Genomic DNA, 16,146 nt, shown 5'->3' with positions numbered 1-16,146 from the left:
ACGGGCGGCACGCCACCGTCGCGGAAGTCATTTAAAATCCTCTCCTGAAACAACTAAAAAGAACCAAGGCTGAGATTACCATCTGGGATCTTATGTGTACTTCAAAGGAACATCGCGAAAAGCTTATTCGCTCACTTGACCTCATCTTAGTACCTACAGACATCACACCTGACTCATTGGTTAGCCATGTCACGAGAGATGCCGGAGAAAAGGCCATAGTTTTCACTGATAAAGACTTACCCAAAGAGTGGGGTGCTCACAATAAAGCCCTTTACCTAGTGGTTGGATGCAGAGGACAAAACATCCCCCTAGCACTCGTAGATAATGGTTCGGCGGTTAATGTCTGCCCATTGCGAACCGCCCATTGCTTGGGGCTAGGAAAGGATGATTTCCAAACCTCCACGCAAGGGGTACGAGCTTATGATAACTCCCGAAGGCCTGTATTGGGAAAAATCAACCTTACCATACAAACCGGGCCTGTGGCACGCACCACGGAGTTTCAAATTATCGACATCAAGCCCACTTTCAACCTCCTCTTGGGGCGACCTTGGCTCCATGACTTAGGAGGTGTGGCTTCTACCTTGCACCAAATGGTTAAAAACTTAACCATAACGGGGTAATACTAGAAATCCGCGCCCCTCCTCTCGACGTCAGTTGTACTATGGTTGGAACGGCCGAAACTGCAGACGACCTTTATGGGTTTCAAATGGAAGAAACAATCCAGTTCATCGAAGATTATGATCCAGCATTCCTAGACCCGCATGCATCCCGAGTCATCCCTAGAATGCTGTTAGCTCAAGGCTATTTTCCAGGAACCCCATTGGGCATAAGGAAGAAGGAATGCACATTCCATCCTTTTCCCGACAAATCTACTCTCTTTGGCTTAGGTTATGAACCAACGGAGGAAGATATTGCTGACCGCCTATCCAGGCTACGCCTTAACAAAACCAAACAAACCACCCTCCTTCCCCCATATCAAAGGACCCTTAACGGGATGTTCGTTCGGGAAGGAGAAGAACACCCATGCTGTGATTTCCCTGAACCCTTCGTTCAGGATGGCTTGCTAAAACCCGGATTTGAAATTTTCCATGACTGCCACACCTTGGATGAGGCATCCCACCTCACCAAGACTGAAACAACCGAAATATTGGACAACCAGGCTCTGTGGACATTGTTTAACGAATCGAGGCCTATGGAGGACGAGACTGTGATGACTACCCTAGCTTTACAAGATGAAGGTTTCGATCCAACCCGGTTAATCTCTCCTGCATCAACACTAGAAGAGGTCGAGAACGGATGGGTGAAGACATATCAGTGGGTCAACGCAAAAGGAATGGAATTCAAGATGAGTACCGGTGAAGGACCGAAGTTTTATGAGACTAAACCCCAGGCTTGAGCCACATAGAGCACCATTAGTAAAAAGCGCCTAGTAGTTCTTTAGATTGATAGAAAAAAAATAATAGAGACTTTAGATGGTCCTAAGGCCCTTTAGAATATGGGTCAGTTTTATTTCAGTGTGTTTTCCTTACTTTCCGAATCAATAAAGGCGTAATATTTCTCCTAAAATTTTTATTCTAACACTAAATAAACACCAAATGTACTTGCAAAATAAAAAAATAATAAAGAAGCGGCCCACTATAGGCCCAACAAACAAAACCCACTCGGTTTTGAAATAATGCCATTCCCGAAACCCACAAAATAAACCATACTATCCCATTCACGTCCCCAAAACCTTAAAAGCCAACCAGTGTCAGAACCAATCCATGCAACCTAAAATCAAAGGAAATCAAAAATTCAAAACAATGCAAATGTTACCAAAAAAAACAGATTCATAAAATATAGATTCCATCATACCCTTCACTACCAACCTACCTCCATAGCCTACACAAAGATCTTCATAAGTTCCGCACCCTAACTCCATTTTCAAAACTGTTTTGAGTCACCAATAGAAAAAATTAATCTGGACAAAAATGCGTTTCACGCTAACAGTAAAAAAAGCCTCCAAAATAGCCTCAAAATTAACTTTAACTACAAAGCAAAATACCAAGGCAAAAAAAAAAACGAAATAGGAATAAACGCAAGAACATGTGAAGCAAAAACGTCAAAATTGACCGCCCAAGTTATTTTCAGCGCCCAGGGCTGGGCGCCGAAATTTCTGACGCCCCAGCCTGGGCGTTGAAACTCTCTGCCTGCCAAAAGTTTTCTTTTTCGAAAGTGCTGGTCATTTTATCCGCACACAACGGAAAAACAACGAACACTTGGGGGGTACAGTACGTATCCAAATAGGTTTACCAACAAATTGGTCGAATTTTACGCAACCTATAAAAAAAACGGCAGATGAAAATAAATGGCAAATATTTCACTCATTTGACCGATTAAGTAATATGTTTCCACTTCAGGACACATCTACCGAAATCCAGCATACTAGAACCTATTCTAAAACCAGAACTACGCGCGACCTGATTCTGACAAGATACGTAGGCAATCCTTACCAAGGATTCGGTCCAAATAATAATAAAAAAAATTATATTCTTTGTGTAAAAAAGTGTTAGACATATAAACAAAATTGAATGGAAACTAAAAATACGCCTTTATTAAAATATAATAAGAAGGAAAACAAAGTGCTAGGAATAAAAACAAACACAACTGAAATAAATAAAGGGCACCTACACCCTAGCAAAGAACTACACTACTCTAGTTCTTCCGGATCATCAAATAAAGTCTTGAAGAGAGCAATGTTCGCAGGATCCACCCCCATAGTCTTCTGCGCTGCCCCAATATCAATCCCCATAAGAACTGGCTCCTGGGCACTAACTTCCAAAGATGCCAAAGCTTCAGAAACATTCTCAGTTATAGCCCGCTCAGCCTCAAGGGCACAAACAATGGTGGGAGAAGGATTACTATCATCAACTGGACTAGCCACTGTTTCTACAGGCGGCTGAGCCTTCCTAACCCATACATTGTTCCGGCGACGATCTCCGCGAGAGCTTGCATTTCTTTTAACAACAGCAGGCCCCTTCATGTTAGGCATCTTTTTAGGCCTGACACTGGAACGGGGAGGAACTTCCTTTCGCTTTCGATCAGGACGAGCTTTCACAGTCTTAAAACTATAGGTACGAGGTCTAGCAGAATCAAGACCCTCATACTTAACACGAATACGAGGTATCAAAAGCTCAGCCGGCTCCCCATTTCGAGCCTCGCTCCTCACATCTTTGTCATCGGAACTCATCCACAACTTATAGTTTGCAGAAAGACCCACAAAGCCATTTGTAGCCACGGCCCAACGCGGGAGACCATCATAATACCTAGTCCACGCTAAGACCCGTGTTTGTGAAAAGGCCGCTACCTTAGGTGGTACCGTATCAGAAAAGGGGATAGTCTGCCTTAAACCATATTGACGCATGACTCGGTAAGGGAAAATATAAATGGGACAAGATAGCCCCAACAAAGAAACATAAACCGATACATCAGACCCCCCTATCATAGTAGTCAAACCCCACCATGGTACCACCCACTTAATAGAACAAATGCCATAAGTAAAAAAGGAGGTCCATTCGGCCTCGTCCTGGCCTTGGTGCAAGTATTTTCGATTACCCAAAGCTATAGGGCGATAATGTTTAGGATCGGCAGGAGCTTCCAAAAGTCTAAGCCGTTCCGCAAGCCAAATCTGCAAAAACAGGTACGATCGAATCAAAAGAATGAAAAGAAGGAAAAAAAAGGTTCCTTGGGCGCAGTTTCAACGCCCAGGACCAGGCGCCGAATATTCCAGCGCCCAGCCCTGGGCGCCTAAACTCAGCCCCAGGCAAAAAGAAATATATAAAAGTGGCGTATGTGTGCGCAAAGAAAAATAGATTACCTGCAGTAATAGGGGGCTTCCCTTAAAAATTTCGGATTTGGCATCCTTCTTCAGCTCATCCGCACTCAGTAAAGTCTCAGCAACAACCAACGGCATAATAGAATAGCAACTTTCCATCTGGCTAATCAAGGGGATCAGCCTTATGTCACCGAACTCACCATTATTATTTGACAGCAAATAATGATTCAACAAGCAAAATACAAGGGCTCGAATGTTCAATTTTTGTTCGGTCATATTCTTACTAGGCCTAAAATGATGTTTTACGAGTTTTGCCAAGTTAACCTTATCGTCTACAACAAGTTCAGCAAACATGTTATCATCTAGCCCTAGGAAAGCCCTTATGGTTGTTTTACCCTCTTCAATAGTGCCAGGGGTAACAGGAGTAGCATTAGTAGGATAACCAAGGATCGCAGCAAATTCATCAGGCAAAGGACATATTTCATTGCCCCGAAAGGAAAAAACATGATGATCGGAGTCCCAAAAGTTTAGGGCAGCATGCAGAAAATTATAATCAATATTAATTTGTTGTAAGCCTAAAAGTGCCTCTAAGTGGTATTCTTTTAACAAAGCTTTTTCTGTGGGAGTAAGGGCTCGTAGCCAACGCCTAACAGTCCGTTGGAGTGAGAAAGTAGGAGTCGACATGGCAAAAGCAGTAAATAATTAGAGCACAGCAAAAAGAGAGAAAGAATTTGAGAGTGGTGGAAAATAAGGACGTACCTAGCCCCTATATATAGCTGAACGCACCCAATAACATCCTGATCCCATTCGGAGACGTGTTTAGAAATCGGAAAATCAAATATTACCAGGAAAGAACTTTCAGCGCCCACCTCTGGGCGCCGAAATTTTTAACGCCTGAGCTTGGGCGCTGAAAATGCAGCCCAAGGCCCAGATTTCACAAAACACGGAATAAGAAAGGACTTAAGACCGTGTTGCTAAAACACGAGGCCCTATTACAAATAAGATCAAGCCCAAAGCACCTTTAGCTCCCAAATAAGCAAATAATAATAATAATAATAATAGCATTAAAACTTGGTCGAAACTTAGACTCGTCTAAGAAAACGCTCATGTACACTTTTCAAAAAAGCAAGTTAAATATCATGGTCATTCTTCGAAACACCAAAAATATGTGTCGTCAAGTCATTGGTTTTCCAAATAGAAAATGTCCGTCTGTCAAAGGGAAAATCCGGGCCAAGCCAAAACCGGATGTCGCCCGAAAACTAAAGTCGCACTCCACAGCTTCACTAAAATAGCACACTACTATAGGAGGTCGCTCGCACATACGAGCGTGACCCAAACATAATTACAAGACGCAAAAAAACAACCGACGAGCCCCAACGCTTGGGGGCTCGCAAAAGTGGACTCCAACAAGGAGCGCGCAATCAAAATCACATTCCCAGACTGCGCCACGCACCATATCATGTTTGGATATCTCAAAAAATATACACAGTGTGGACCCACTTACAAGACACATCTAATCAGGAAATATTACGACCCACCAACAGGTTGTAATCACCAAAAGCTCTTCTACATAGGCAAAATAAGAAATTCAAAGTGGGCCCGCCCACCCTCAGCGGGCGGGGTCTGCGTCATTAGCCGCGCAGGTCCTCAGTTTTCGAAAAATAAAGTCTTCAAATTTAAAATAGGCTCGCCATCTTCAGCAGGCGGGGTCTACGGCGCAAACCACGTAGGTCCTTATTTTCAAAAAAAAAAAAACAAAATAAAATTTCAAAACAGATTCGTCCACTTCTATCAAGCGGGGCGTCCACCCTCAGCGGACAGTTCGCCATCTTCAGCCGACGGGGTCTACGTCACAAACCGCGTAGGTCCTTATTTTCAAAAACATCAAAACAGATTCGTCCACTTCTATCGGACGGGGGGTCCACCCTCAGGGGACAGGCTCGCCCACCTTCAGCGGGCGGGGTCTGCGTCACTAACAGCGCAGGTCCTTAGTCGCTGCAGCGATAACTTTTATCGGTTTTCCCTTTTTCTGAAAATTAAAGGATCGGTTTTCCCTCTTTCCGAAAAATAAAGGATCGGTTTTCCCTCTTTCCGAAAATTAAAGGATCGGTTTTCCTTTTTTCCGAAAATTAAAGGATCGGTTTTCCCTTTTTCCGAAAATTAAAGGATCGGTTTTCCCTTTTTCCGAAAATTAAAGGATCGATTTTCCCTTTTTCCGAAAATTAAAGGATCGATTTTCCCTTTTACCGAAAATTAAAGGTACGGTTTTCCCTTTTTCCGAAAATTAAAGGATCGGTTTTCCCTTTTTCCGAAAATTAAAGGATTGGTTTTCCCTTTTTTCCAAAAATAAAAGGATTGGTTTTTTCGTTTTTCCAAAAAAGAACGATGTGTTGGATTTTCCTTCGTTTTACGTCCTATAAAAACAAGGGGGTTTTCTCGTTTAGCTAGCCCTGAAAATGAGAATCTTTAAAAAACGTTTTACCTCGTGATTGGGCTTGGCCAGTCCCAATTACACTTTACAGCTTTAATTTCGAAAACATTTGTAGCTACTCCCAATGACAAAGTGAGGGAGTTTCTACGCATCTTTAGATCTTTCCAATGACAAAGTGAGGAAGTTTCTATACTATCAGTTAACAAATCCCAATGACACGTGATGGATATGTCGACACTTCAAGTGATGACCCTTAAGTCAAATGTTATCACTCGGGGGCTCGTGAGACCCTCGCAAAACAGGTCACATACACCATGGCTTGTGTGACGCACTCCGTCTAATACTTTGACCATCGTCTTACTCCAAGACTCAGTCAAAGTGGGGGCTAACTGTAGACACCTACTTTTGTCCCCGTTCCCGCAAGGGAAAGGTTCGATGATGAAAGCATAAAAACTCCACTTGACAACGCATCTCCTATAAAATAAACAATCTCGATTCCCCATTTCATTTCACCCGAAACCTGCTATTTATGGAAACCTGCTAAAAATAGTAACTGCCGTAAAAGGTAGCTTCTAAAAGTGGCAAATCATAAAAGATAGTAACCTGTCAGAATTAGGTGTTGCATTCCAACATAAATCCTAAATGAGATAGAAAACTGCGAGAATCCCATTCCTAATAGGATTCGGAAATAAGAGTTACGTATTAATTAAAATCCTAACGAACCTAGAGTTCGTAACGGGCCCAGACGCATTCCGTCATAAAATTGATACGCGCTAAAAGACTCGAATTAATCTCAAACTCTACGGATTTTAGGAATCCGAATCTGACTAAACAAAACTGCGCAGACTCTATTTTCAACGCCTGGCTCTGGGCGCCGAAATCTTCGGCGCCCAGGCCTGGGCGCTGAAATCTTCGGCGCCCAGGCCTGGGCGCTGAAAATACCTGGGTACGTCTCTTTTCCTAATTCTTTGTGGATTAGAACTCTGCAATTCTATCTTTCCATGAACTCTTCCCTATAAATAGGCCCCTAGTTTCGACGTGAAACAACACACAACAACACATAATATATTCTGAGTATTGACTCTAAACCCCTTACCCTAAGCCTCTCGCTGCGAAACTGTTCACGCGTTCTGTCGCAATCGATCCATAAATCGAACAGAACGTATCCTGTCCCATAATTGAGATTCGTTAACTAAAAAGGAGAAATAGCAAAGTCAAAGTGGTTAGTTTTCTGAAAACCGTGACGCACCTCTCAAGGGTGCGTCGTAATGTGTCCCTTTTCGATGATTTAACTGCTTTCCTCGCCCTTTTTATGAACTGTTAAACTAACCTAATATGATTGTTCTATCACGCCTAACGAATATAATATTTTTGGGAAATCGGATTATCACTCTAGGTCCCTTAATGCTATTTAAATCAGATAATCACGATCGAATTAGTATTATATGCTGCATATCGCTAAAATCAATTCAGATTAGTTTAATAGTTAACGTATGTCCCTTCAATTATTTATGCTGAGCTAGTAAGGATATCCTGCCTCTGGAGTTATCGACGAGCGAATTACTCCTCTCGGTAGTTACAGTCCCCCGAACCCTCAATCTCTACCTTGCGGGTGTATATTGAGAGATCCCCACACCAGAGATCACAAGGGAACCTACGGCCGTCGTGGTCAAACATAATTGCACTCCCTTTATGTCACGATAACCGGGTTTTGTCAGTTTTTCTCATTGTCGTTAAAAGTTGAATGGCGACTCCTATATTACTAGTCAATTGGGTGTATACTCACAGGAAATCCAATTACACTTGATTGAATAAAAAGAATCGTCACACCCACGAGGGACAAGGTCACGCATTAGCCTCGCGCTTTTTCGACCCCCTCACAGCTGCGAGCTCGTGGGCTGCGCGCGCGCGCATGGCGCCCCTTGTGGGCTGCTGTGCGTGCGTGTGTGTGTTTGTGTGCTATACGAATCCTAAAGCTATCAGGTTTTGATATATGATTAAAATTCCTAATCCTAAAAGGATAAATTAATTAAATAAGAGTTCTATTAGGATTCTAGTTTAATTAATTCGTATCCTAATAGGATTCCAGTTCCTTTTCCATACCTCTATAAATAGGTGCCTAGGGTCATAATTTATAGACGCAATTGAAGTATTCTAAAGGTAAGATTTTGAAGAAAAATTAGCCATACACTTGCACCATATTAGCCGAAATTCCTAAGCAACCTTAAGGGCGATTCTAGTTGGTCAAGCTTAAGGCGGATCCGGACGTGCTGTGGACTATCTACGGAGGGACGACACTTGGAGTCCTAAAGACTTGTTCTTGTTCGGTTCGGGCGCAGCTAGGGAGGGCACGCAACAAAGTGTATGCATCTAAACTATGCTAAATGATTATGTGTAAATAATATGCTTTCCTGGCTTTATGGTTTTTCCGCATGATTTATGTTTTGTCATATGAATCATAACCTCTCACTGGTTACCCCTATGACGACAAGAAGTTTCTTGGCGTTAAACATGGTACGTAGAAGTAATTATCGAACATCTTTATTTTAACAATATATTTCTTCGTAAGTTCGCCAACAGATCGTTGATTGATACATGAATATCAATGGGGGCTAAAGGTACGAACATACTTTCGAAGTAAGTTATCTTTTATTTATAATATACACGTATTGTCGCTGCCACGTACATCGCAGATCGTGAGGGTCATCAACACAATCGAATGGTATGAGTGACTCAATTCATTTATTAGTGACGTCAAAATTTTATAAACTAACACCTCATACCCTATTGAAATTTTCTCATATATCATCCGTGATAACTATTTTTCATTTACCAACGACATGCCGCGACTATACGCGTTAGTATGTATATTAATGACAACAGATTACCTTGATCATGAGGGTATGCCCCGACGCCACGAGATGGCAATGACCGATGACACGACGCCACCAGACTACCGAGAAAGCTAAGGAAATCGGAATGTCGAATAATCATCATCAATGACCATGATGACACATGAGTAACTTAACCTAAAGTATTTTTCACACGCTTTCTCATTTCAATTCATTCATTGTTGTTCTCTTGTATTAATATGTCTCGTATTCAACGTTCATCAAGTTAACTAATATATTTTTGCATCGCACCATGAATATCTCAATTTCTCTAATGACTAAACCATTTTATCAAATCGTTTTGAGGTAATTTGACTTGACAGGACGTTTAGAGGTTGCATCATGCTGGCACGCATGTACGGCGTCAAATATAAACGAACGTCATCATATCTGTGGCCGACTTCAGTCATGATATATCTTCCTAAAGCCGCCACAGGGGGGCAAGATAGTACATACTCCTGTTCAGTTTAATATACTAGTTACAACTTTGAAATTTAACTAACGATGTGATACAATTTATTTTCATGATGATCTTGTCGTGAGATTTTGGTAACAGGTACGACGCTAAGACAAATGTACAAACATTGGGGGCTCAACCACTATCACATGACAAAATAGGCGGATAAAGAAAAGTCATTGGATTTCCCAAAGACGACAAGTCATAGGACGTCAACCAATTAACAAGAAAGGATCAACCAATAAGTCGACCAACGTTGGAATGGACAGTGTCAAGACCAGCGATGCGTCAATCTCATTCAACGTGACGGGACGACGCCATATGTGATGACGGTGGTACAAGCGATGACAATGATCTCAGGAACGAAAACAAGATCGGCGACCAGAGGTGTCACGACATAAGGACAATGATGTCGATTGTAGAATCGTCATCAAGGGACAGTCAGCGACACGACGCAATTTTGTTACACGAGCCCACATTAAGTAATATCTAACACTTACTTCGTGCGTTAATTAATTTATTACATTTTTCACTACACTGCGATTAAAGTTCAATTTCAGTTTTTGTTATCTGTCGCATTGAATATCTCTTTCCAAACGCAATTATATTTATGTTTCGTCTTATTTATTTGAAAATCAACGCTAACATCGCATCAAGCGAACGTCCACCTCTACCTTTTTTATTCTCTACAGATCACTTGTTAACGATATCACCAACGGCAACAGCAACGAACGACATCATCAGAAGACGACATCAACGAACGACGCTATCAACTACAAGCGACGACGTCTCCATGGTCATGACCCTTAAACTCATTGGATCCCAACGACGACATGTCGCTTCTAAGCGCGACCACTACAGACGACGTAGGTACTATTTATGTGCACATAACTTCGTTCTTCGAGTACCTCACAGGTAACATCTATTACACAGCGAACAATAGAGACAGCGTAAACAACATTTTAAGCTAACGACGTGTATGCGCCCCCGACGCTTGTCCAAATGCCTAACCAATCGACAAATACAAAATTGAAAAGCACATGTCTTTCCCCCTCAACACTGACGAAAAACAAAGCAAGCCCAGAATGCTCAAAACCTACTTAAATTACTGTTCTAAAAATCCCATAAGCTAAAGTCTTCTGCCATAGACTACACCATCAAAACATCTTATCCCTTGTCCTCATGTTATAGGAAACCTCACAACCCTTCGAATCTTCTTGACATTCGTCATAAGGTTGCTTCGAATCATTCACTTCATTCACCTGTAACTTCAACTTAGTCTCCTGCTACCTACCCTCACACGACATTACATCCGACTAAAATAATTCGACCTTGTGCCCAATCCACGCAACTTCCTTCTCTAAATTCTTCGCATGACTACGAACAAACGAAGAGGCTTATATCGCCTGCATACGATAGATGTCACACAACAGCGACAATAGAGGCACGCCTGTAAACATCAGATGACCGACTGAGATACAACAGTTGGCCATGACGCCTTTAAACATCAGACGACAGACTAAGATACAATCGTTGGCCATGACGCCCGTAAACATCGGACGACAGACTAAGATACAACAGTTGGCCATGACGCTTGTAAACATTAGAAGACAGACTAAGATACAACAGTTGGCCATGACGCCTGTAAACATCAAACAACGGACTAAGGTACAACAGTTGGCCGTGACGCCCGCAAATATCAAACGACAGACGAAGATACAAAAGTTGGCCATGACGCTAGATACCTAACTAACATTGTGTCTTAACATATATGTTTTCGCACAGGTTTTTTGAGAATTACATTCTGTTGTCTTACGCTCGTTAAGAGGAATGATTCTTTCACAAGATGTCAGGTTTACATCTAATTAAGCTAAGGACACCAACGCCGACATGAAGACGCCAATATACGCATGATGACATCAAGTGCTGTCAAAAATCATGGATGACACCAAGTTGCGACGCCACTGATCAAGATTAAGTATGGAAGACGACGGACAAGACGAAGACAATGACAGATTAGCATCGACATCAAATGAACGCGGTGGCAGACTTTGAAGATTATTTTCCTAACTTTCGACTCCCTACAATTAGGAAAATAGGGGCTATTGTTATTGGTCGTTTTGTACGACGTGAGGTCGATGCGGGAACAAGTCATCGCAAGTCAGTCCGTCCTCGGATCCTATTAAGGAAGCAGTCAAGGTTGGTTCCTATATTCAAGGAGCCATCATCCCACTTCATGCTTGTTGGACAAGGTCAAGGAAGCTAACAAGGATCAAGCAAACGGTTAGAGAAGATCAAGCGATCAGTTGAGTAGATTGTGGAGGCGGTTGAGAGTATCATGGAACAACTAACAACATGATTCCGTCTTTTATGCTAGACCTAGTACTATATAAAGATCACCACTCTACAATGATAAGGCACTTCCAAGATCTACGATAAAATCCACACTTCTCCATTATCTATATCTCCGTCTAAATATATGCCTAAAATATACCTGATGCCTGCTACTCCTGGTAGACGACATACTCATTGCACCTAAAGAAAGAAGCTCTTTCCCGTAGCTCATGCCATCAACAAGAATAAACCCACCTTCTAAGCTCCACCTAGATATTCCACTAAACTCTTAATCACCCTTATTTATCCTATTCCCATATTATCTTATACAGAAGACCTTGCTAACATTCTTCCTTATCTTACCAAATGACATCCGAACATATTATAAACCATACGCCATCCCTTATATACTCTACATATTCCCCAATACCTTCTATGATCACGCTTTATTGTTAACTATGTCTACATACGAAAATATACATTGTACTTGTACTCACGTACCTAGGCTATTTATGCCGACAACATAGTAGATTGGTGGACTCATTGCCACCCGCGGTTTTTATCTCTTTCGGGTTTTCCGCGTCACCATCTCTTGTCTCGTCTCTCTTTATTTTCTGTCATTTATCTCCCGTCATTTGCATACTTTATTTTATCTAGTCGTCTATGTCCCAACCAAAGGCCGACCATACGAAATTTGGCATAAACAATATCCTTAGTATTGCAATTTCCATTGAACCAGCAATTTTATTCTTCAAATAAAATAATAATTTCCTGCAGACTTGCAGTCAGATTGATCTTCCGCCTGTTCATTGGCAGCAAATACAAGTTTTCCTCCTTTTGTGAATTGCCACTCCTTTTCTACCAGTACCCATTAATGTCATGCATGCCAAATATTTGCTCTTACTTCTTTTCTGTGAACCATCCACAACAGTTGTGTGAACTGGTTACTGTCTAGCTTCCAGCTAGCAGAAACCCGATTTGATAAAGATACCCTGCTATTGGCTAAGAATGTTGCATCCGCTTTTTATGCTCCAGAGCCCTCCGTGTTGTCTCATTCTTAGTTATAATAGATCCCATTTTGGAGACTATCATAACTATGAATCCATATTGAATTGCCCAAAGAATGATTATCTAATCTGGAACTTGTAATAAGTTATTAATCCAACCCCCAATTAGGGTAGTATTTTTCTTAGTGATATTAATACCAAGAGACGAACCTCCACAATAACTCAATAAGTAGTGTTCGTCCTCAACCAACATTGACTGCTATAAGTCTCCAAATAAACAGTTTCCACTTAGTTAGATACTGTAAGGCCCAAAAGTTTTTCCGAATCAAGACCCCTTTTCGTAAGCTTCAAACACCGACTCTCCATTAAATGAATACAAACTGACTTAAACATACTCCCGTCCCTTAATACTCGCACCGGTTTGACCGGTGCATAGTTTAAGACATTTGAATTGACTTATTAATCTAATAAGTGTTAGTTGATAGTGAAGTATTTTTTTTAATATAGTTAGTGGAAAATGTATAAGGGGTGGACAGTAGTGAGTGGGGGGGGGTGAATTTTTAAATGAATTTTTGTAGGGAGTAGGGGTGTGGGTGGGTTAGTAGGTAAGTGTGAGAACTAATATAATATTGGTGAAAATCTCTATTTATAGAAACGGTGCAAGTATTATGGGACGGCTGACAGGCTAAAGTCGTATCACCTAATCAAAGATAACCTAAGTCCACTAACAAGATAGCAAGGGACGTAGGGATCGTATCCACAGGGAAACAAGCGTTCTTTCTACTATTAATCAACTAATCTAGACTATTGGGAAACAAGGATTGGTTGGTTTGTATACTAAGACTACGACAATAATTAAACAATTAAGAATTCAGATATTAAAGAATCTAGGGCATAGGTTCACCAACAAATAACAGTCCAGGATGACAATCAATCGACAATAATCAATAAAGTAATTAATTAGACTAGCATGATCTCTAGAATCGATACTAATCATAGACTTAGAATTAACGGGTTCTCGCTACGTATTAATCCTAATTCCACCTATTGACACAAGCCTAAACATCAAATTGCATCTCTCGGATCTTAATTTGATATTGCTAGACTATCACAATTAAACCTGCGCAAATCTAATCGCATAGTAGAATAAACCAATCAATAGGAATCAATTACAATACCAACAATCAACAATAGTCAATCATCCCTTCATAATTATTCATGGATCCCCAAACCCTAGGAATTAGACTACTCACACATATTATCAATAAACGAAGCAATTAACATGATTGGAAACATGATTAAAGAAATACAATAAATTAAAGTAAGAAGCAATACCTAATTGAAGAACAATGAATAATGAAAGCTTGAATTTTTGATTGAAAATAAAAACTAAGTGTTGGAACAAATTTGAGAGAATAATAAGCTAAGGAAAATAAACTAAGTGCTTAATACTAGAATGAAAGATGTCTACTAAAAATAAAAGGGCTAGTATTTATAGTTTGCCCAAAATACAAACCAAAAACCGGAAAGAAAAAACGCGAAAAAAGCATTAGGGGTTGGCGTCGCCCGATCGGGCGACGTTTCGCTCGATCGGGCAAATTGCTCGATAGTCGGCCCGATCGGGCCAAAATCCACCCGATCGGGCGGTTGCAAAAATCCCACAGCAGGTACCAGAATGACCGCCCGATCCGGACCGGGCAAAGTGCGCCTGATCGGGCGCGCATTGACAACTTCAATTCCTTTTTAATTCGCCCGATCTTCGCATTTCGCCCTCAGCTCAACGGGCGATTTGCAATCACCAACATCCTTCGCCCATATCACCGAGTCTAACTCTCGGGGCTCAATCGTAAGCATCTAAGGCTCCCGAAAGTTGATGATAATGGTCCCGAACTTCCTCGGGTTTATGTAGTGGCCTAAATCATCATGAAACGGGTCTAAAAAGACCAATTTCTCACCAATTCATCCTGAAACTCGAGGCACACTCACACAGATTAGTACTAAAAACGGCTCCTAAGAGCTCATTTGATGCATAATAGTACTAAGGGACGGGGATAAAACTCTATATAAAACACACATATAAAACTCCCCCAAGCTAGATCCTTGTTTGTCCCTAAGCAAGGAAATCATCGATGAATGCAAGATCAACTTCACCCCTAACATATTTCAAAACGAAAGACATAATTCAAGGAAAAATCTAACGAGCATGCATCAATGTCAACCAATCAAATCCACCCAACCACAAATCCTCCCTAACAATCGTCACGCAAAGCGAACCACAAGTGCATGCACAATGGAATTCAAGACTAGTTCTCACACACTCGTCACTCATTTATATGGCGGGTAAAAGATGTACCCGTTCGCTCTCCTCCCAACATATAAGTGAACAATTCCCTCCCAAACTCACAACACTCGTATGTCTAGAAAAACACACACTCAACCTAGTAGTCGAATCGAAATGTGTCATGTCATAAATTGCATTGATAGGCAACTACTTTCACATTAATACGACTCTATGCACAAAGGTTGGAAGGTCTTTTAAAGCTTGTAATGATAGGCTTATGTAAGGGTTGGGTAAATTTGGGTAAAATGTGAGCTTAAAGCCTTGGCTTTGGGGAGCATAAATCCTAAACATAACCAAGATCAACCAAAATAGTGACCATAACCCTCCCACTCAACACATGACAAAACAACAAACAACCAACAACCAACACCATACTTTGTTGCCTTTTTTCATAATTATAACCAACACTCATAAGGATATGAACTTACAAAACTCGAGTGAAATAATACTTTGAAATTTTTCTGAGAGTAATAGATTTTTTTCTTTTCTCTTCTTTTTTTCAATCTCTCTCTCTTTTTGTTTTCTTTCGTTTAGAAACCTTCACATTTGATTTTATTCTCCTCATCTCTTTCCTTTTTCAACTCATTTTTTCAACAACAATCATGACAAGAAGAACTCCCTTTATTCAATACTCAATATGCTCAAAATGTACCACACTACAACTCCCTCACCTCACTACTATTAGCTCCCCCAAGCTAGGCTTGGGACTAGTAACCAATGGGGCTTTCACGGGCTTGTAATATGGCTAGTCACTGAATAAAGGACACAAGTACAACATGGGTAGTAAAAGAGGGAACAAATGTATCTAAATTCATCTGAAGGCTACCTAAATAGAAAAATGCCTTCGTCCTCCACAATGTGCATGTTTATG

At 41.1% G+C, this 16,146-nt stretch overlaps 1 long non-coding RNA gene across 1 annotated transcript in view; it reads left to right on the top strand.

Annotated features, from left to right (window-relative positions):
• Positions 1–16,146, top strand: part of LOC130464039 (uncharacterized) — a 59,338-nt gene that overhangs the window by 23,870 nt on the left and 19,322 nt on the right. The window lies entirely within an intron of this gene.

The sequence above is a fragment of the Spinacia oleracea genome, chromosome 6, assembly GCF_020520425.1.
Source record: "Spinacia oleracea cultivar Varoflay chromosome 6, BTI_SOV_V1, whole genome shotgun sequence".
NCBI classification, from domain to species: domain Eukaryota; kingdom Viridiplantae; phylum Streptophyta; class Magnoliopsida; order Caryophyllales; family Amaranthaceae; genus Spinacia; species Spinacia oleracea.
Note: the sequence above shows the minus strand (reverse complement) of the source record. Positions and strands in the feature narration are given on the sequence as shown.